We start from the raw sequence: 5023 nt of genomic DNA, 5'->3' as shown, positions 1-5023 counted from the left end.
TTTAGCTTCTTTTCTCTCTGAAAGATTAGGGTTCTTCGTCTGTTCTTCAGTCTTCATCTTAATCGAGTGTTAGATTAGGTGTGGGTTGTAGTGAGGATAAATTGTAGAGTGCTGAGTGATCCTGTAGAGAGGTTTTTTTCTGTAAGTTTGTGTAAAACCAACTAGTTCTTATTTGAATGAGAGTTGTTGATGTTGTGCAATCTTGTGTTGTTATCACTTTTACGTTTCTTTAGAACTTCAATCTCTCTAACTCTTGTTCTTCACTTGAAATCAGGTCTCCAAGGGTTCTTGGTTGCTTTTAGTCGAAGAAAACAACAGCTCTTTGTGAATGCATCCCAAATTTTGACCTAAAAACCGATATTTATACTTTCCAAATTATAGCTTCCACGTCGTGACCATATGATCGCCACACCGTGAAAATTATTCCATACACGTATTCCTCAAGCTTCATTAATGGTCAATTGAGAAGGTTCTTATGGCCATGTCGTGGACCAAGGAATGCCACGTTGTGGGAATTTCCTTTTATACACAATTATTCTCTTCTTCTTCTTGATGGAAGCTCCATCCTTCAAGTTTCCAGCTTTACTCCGTTTTGGTCTCTTTTTACGAGAATGTCGTTCTTTGGCTACAAAATAGAATTTATATTTTATAAGTACCAAATATCTTTGTATTAAACCAAATTATAGCTAAAATGTTTTGAAATATTGCGCAAATATATGTATAAATATAACAATATCATGCTACAAGTTTTTTCCCCCTACTTATGTGGCTGATCAACAGTATGCCTTCTTTATGCACCCCTTTGGTGTTTGGAAGATAGGAAGGGATTTTTTTTTTGTTGATTTGGCGATAAAACGACCAAGGGCGGTTAGTTTGTCGGGCGAGGCCTACATGTGTTTTAATCCAATTTGACTTGGCGTTTCTTTCCAATCTTTGATTTTCGTTAGGTTTCGTTGAATTCCATTTTCAGTGATAAAGTATCCCATAAATTTCCCTTTCTCCGGTTCCAAATGTGCACTAAGCACCCAAAACTTGTAAACGGGTATTGGTATAATTAACGACTTTTATCATTATAAAATATAGACTGTAATATCATGCGTATAGTTCTCGGTGACTAATTTTGAACATAGTTTGTTAACATTAGCTCTAAATATAACGCTAATAAATGATAAGTAATTTAAAGTTAAACGGTTTTGCATAAAACTGATATTAAATTTCATAATTTATACAATATAAGGCTGGACGGAGTGGCTTCGGCAATAGGCCCGGCGACCTCCGGGCCGACTCCTTGGCATGCCGAGCTCGGTTCGGCAACTCGGTAGAGATGTGTCGGGTCTCTTTCTTCTTCCTCCCTTCTTCCTCCTTCCTTCTCCCCCACTCGGCAACCCGTCCCTCCCTTCTCCCTCTCTTCTTCTTTTGGGTTTCTTCTCCCCCTTTTTGTTGATGTGGAGTTCAACAATAGCTACACGACTCCCCTAACATGAATCCACATGACTAAAAGTTATTCATTAATGTTGTTCCACTTCCCACCCCTCATGTCATGGACCCATGCCTTTGAATCCCATTGCAAATCCGTGTTGTCCTCCCAAGTTTTTTACTCTTTTTATTGAAAGTTTTGTTCTTATATTTTGATTTACCAAAAAAATGAAATAAAGTATTTGGACTTTACATTATTACGTTTTGAATTTTGATTACCAAAAGTATTTAATTCAAGAGTGTGTTCGTTTTCTTGGGACAAATTGATGATGTTTTACATTTTTGTAATATATTTCATAATAAGTTTAATGAGAGTTATAAACGAAATAGAATTTCTCACCTAAAATAGGTACCATGATCCTTACTATTCCTAATAAAAATGCAAACCAAGAACAAAAAATGAAAGCCAAATAATAAGTTTTTAAATCAAAACTAGTGCACCTAATTAGGGGCTAAATTAGTAATTGACTAATTGGAGTCTAACGCCTAAACTTCGAATAAGTGGCCTGAATTTTTATGAGGCGCTCGATTCGTTACCACCGACAGTTACGCTCGTGTCTCGCCGGTTTCCTCTTCGTTCTCGCCGGACATTTCCTCAAGGGATTTCCCCTTCGTTTCTGGCACCAAGAAAGTACACATGGTTCCCAGAAGATTGGTCACACCCAACACAATCAACGAGTTCTTCACTCCGATTCCCGGAGGATACCCTTCGGACGTCTTCTTTGGATCTTTACTCTGAGCCAAGTACAAGAACCCGAATGCCCCAACTATCGCTCCCAGTTTCCCAGATGCTGCTGATATTCCATGGCAGGTCGACCTCAGTCTCGCCGGAAAAATCTCTGCCGGGACAACGAATGTGGTGGCGTTTGGCCCGAAGTTGGCAAAGAAGAAAGTTAACGAGTAGATAACTACGAACTTAATGTTGTTTTCGGGATGAGTCCAATAGTTATAAGGGAATGCTAAAACAAACATGAAGATTGTCATCATCGAGAATCCGAGGAGTTGAATTGTAAATCGTCCCATTTTGTCGATCAAAAACACGGTGAACCAATATCCAGGGACTGTGCTACAAAGGGCGATGAGAGTTTGAGCTCTCGCGATTTTGTAAACTTCTTGAATTGCGTTCATGGTCTTTGCCGGAGGGATCCATCCGATGGCACTGAATATGTCTTTCTGGAAAAGATTCTGACTGTAGAATGCGATATCAAGCAAGAACCAAGTGCTCGTAGTTCCGAGCAAATGGAGGCCATGGCGTTTGGCAAACTCTTTACTAAAAAGCCCGAAACTGTGTTTTGAATCCTCCATCACCTCATCAAGCTTCTCTTGCTCAGCTTCTATGTCGACTTGAAGAACTTTAGACATGTCGGAAGCTGCTTTCTTGGCGTTTTTCGCCACCAGAGCAGTGAACCGGGCTGTTTCCGGCATCTTCATTCTCCAGTAGTAAGTTAGCAGTGCTGGAAGAGCTCCGACCATTAGAACAATCCTCCAAACGTAATCAGCTTCTGGTACCGTGGACTTTATCGGATCTACTTCATATGGCGGTGCTTTGAATCTGCTATTAAATATCGCCGATATCATTATGGCAAACACTCCTCCTCCCAAGATCCCGAATCCTTGCATGGCAAAAACCGCCGCTATAAACCCACCACGGGTTTTCTTATTGGAATATTCCGACATGATGGTGGCTGAGAGGGGGTAATCACCACCGATCCCAAACCCTAACCAAAACCGGAAAAAACAAAGAGTAGTCATCACCCCCTTTGGGTGGCTGCCAAACGACAAACCGGAGGCGATGGAGCAAAGACACATCAGCATGAGCGTGATTCCATACACTTTCTTTCTTCCCAGTTTATCACCCAACCACCCAAAAAACAACTGGCCGGCTAGGGTTCCGACAAGTGCAACACCGTTCACGGCGGCAGAGACCTCAGGTGGTAAACTTCCCGGCGTTGGCGATCCTTCTTTGTGATAGTAAATACGGCCAAGCAATTTGGTGACGAGAGAGATGCAGAACAGATCATAAGCATCCGTGAAGAACCCCATTCCGGCGATGACAATCGCCGTGAAGTGGTACCATTGTGTTTTTGCTCCGTCGAGCGCATTTAGGACCTGTAAATTCCCGGTCGACGGATCCATTGACGGATCTTTCTTCAAAGAACCTAAGAAAAATCAATACATATATATGAGATCAATGGAGTTCATTCATGCATGTATTCAATTAAAAAAATGAAAAATGATGGAAAATTTTGATATACCTGTTTTTGTTCTTGTAATGGAAGTTAAAGCAGATTGTGATTATTTATAGTATTGAAAAAGAGTATTGAAACTAAAATTAAGCGGCATATTCTCATTATTTTCGCTTCTCCAACAACCCAGTCAAATCATACAAAAATACAAATGAATCGGATATGATCATATTCGTACCCAGAAATGTGATACAAATATAATCGCTTTCAGTCGACTACGTGATTAGGTGTTCAAATATAGAAAGATATCAACGGATTTGATATGATCATATTTCGTACCCGTAAATGCTTGTACCAATGTGATAGAAATATAAGAGTAAATTACACATTTTGTCCTTTGGGTGTCTAAAATTCACACTATTAGTCATACTTTTGGATATTTGACATGGGTGGTCCATATGGTATACTAAAATTCACACTATTAGTCATACTTTTGGATATTTGACATGGGTGGTCCATATGGTTTGCAACTGTTTCACCGGTGGTCCACGAGGGTAATCCCTGTTAACTTCCGGTGTTAAAAGCATGTGAAAAGACAAATGTACCCCCCTTTTAATTTCTTTTTTATTGACATTGTTGTTAACCTACACAACAAAAAACCTAGCCTTTAGCGGCGACAAATGTCGTCGCAATTGATTCCAGATGTCGTCGCTAAAGGTATTAGCGACGACATGTCGTCTCTAAAGCGTCGTCGCAATTACCTCGTAGCTAATACTCGTTTGTCGTCGCAAATACTGTCGTCTCTAATACTCCTGTGGCGTCGATATTTCTGTCGTCTCTATTGATATTCCGACCACTGGCCAGATTTTTTCCGGCAAAGCTTGCTGGAGTTATGTGTCGTCGCAATTAGTGCACGTCGTCCCTAAAGGTGTCGCTGCTAATGGTTTTTTTTTTTTTTTTTTTTTTTTTGAGAAAAAACATATTTTTTATGATATTATAGTTTATAACATAAAATGCAGATTTGATAAAAATACATAAATAAATACATACCACATTACATAAAACATCAAACATACCATATTAAATTATTACATATCTAATAAATTCTACATAAACATCTAATATATAATCCATAAACTATCTAATAAATCCAAAATAACATCATCCATAACATAAAACAAGAAATACTATGTTTCTTCGTCTTTGTCTTCGTCTTCCCCATCATTGTTTTCCTCGTTGTTGAATTGGTTTTTAAAGGAGCGGATAATGTCTCCAATGGACATCACAAATGCCGGGTTTTGAAGAAAAGCATTAATATCAACATCCTACAATTAAGTCACAAGCACAATAAGTCATTAACA

At 39.1% G+C, this 5023-nt stretch overlaps 1 pseudogene across 1 annotated transcript; it reads right to left on the bottom strand.

Moving 5' to 3' along the window:
- Positions 1 to 1876: 1876 nt before the first annotated feature.
- On the bottom strand, positions 1877 to 3979 carry LOC145136745 (putative inorganic phosphate transporter 1-7 pseudogene; annotated as a pseudogene). The gene is made up of 2 exons (XR_013720698.1): positions 3732 to 3979; positions 1877 to 3635 (listed from the first exon to the last, which is right to left on the bottom strand). The product of XR_013720698.1 is annotated as a putative inorganic phosphate transporter 1-7 pseudogene (transcript).
- Positions 3980 to 5023: the final 1044 nt, after the last annotated feature.

This window comes from Lactuca virosa, chromosome 9 (assembly GCF_052849685.1).
Source record: "Lactuca virosa cultivar CGN04683 chromosome 9, Lactuca_virosa_CGN04683_v6, whole genome shotgun sequence".
Taxonomy (NCBI): Eukaryota; Viridiplantae; Streptophyta; class Magnoliopsida; order Asterales; family Asteraceae; genus Lactuca; species Lactuca virosa.
This window is presented reverse-complemented; position numbering and strand designations above follow the sequence as displayed.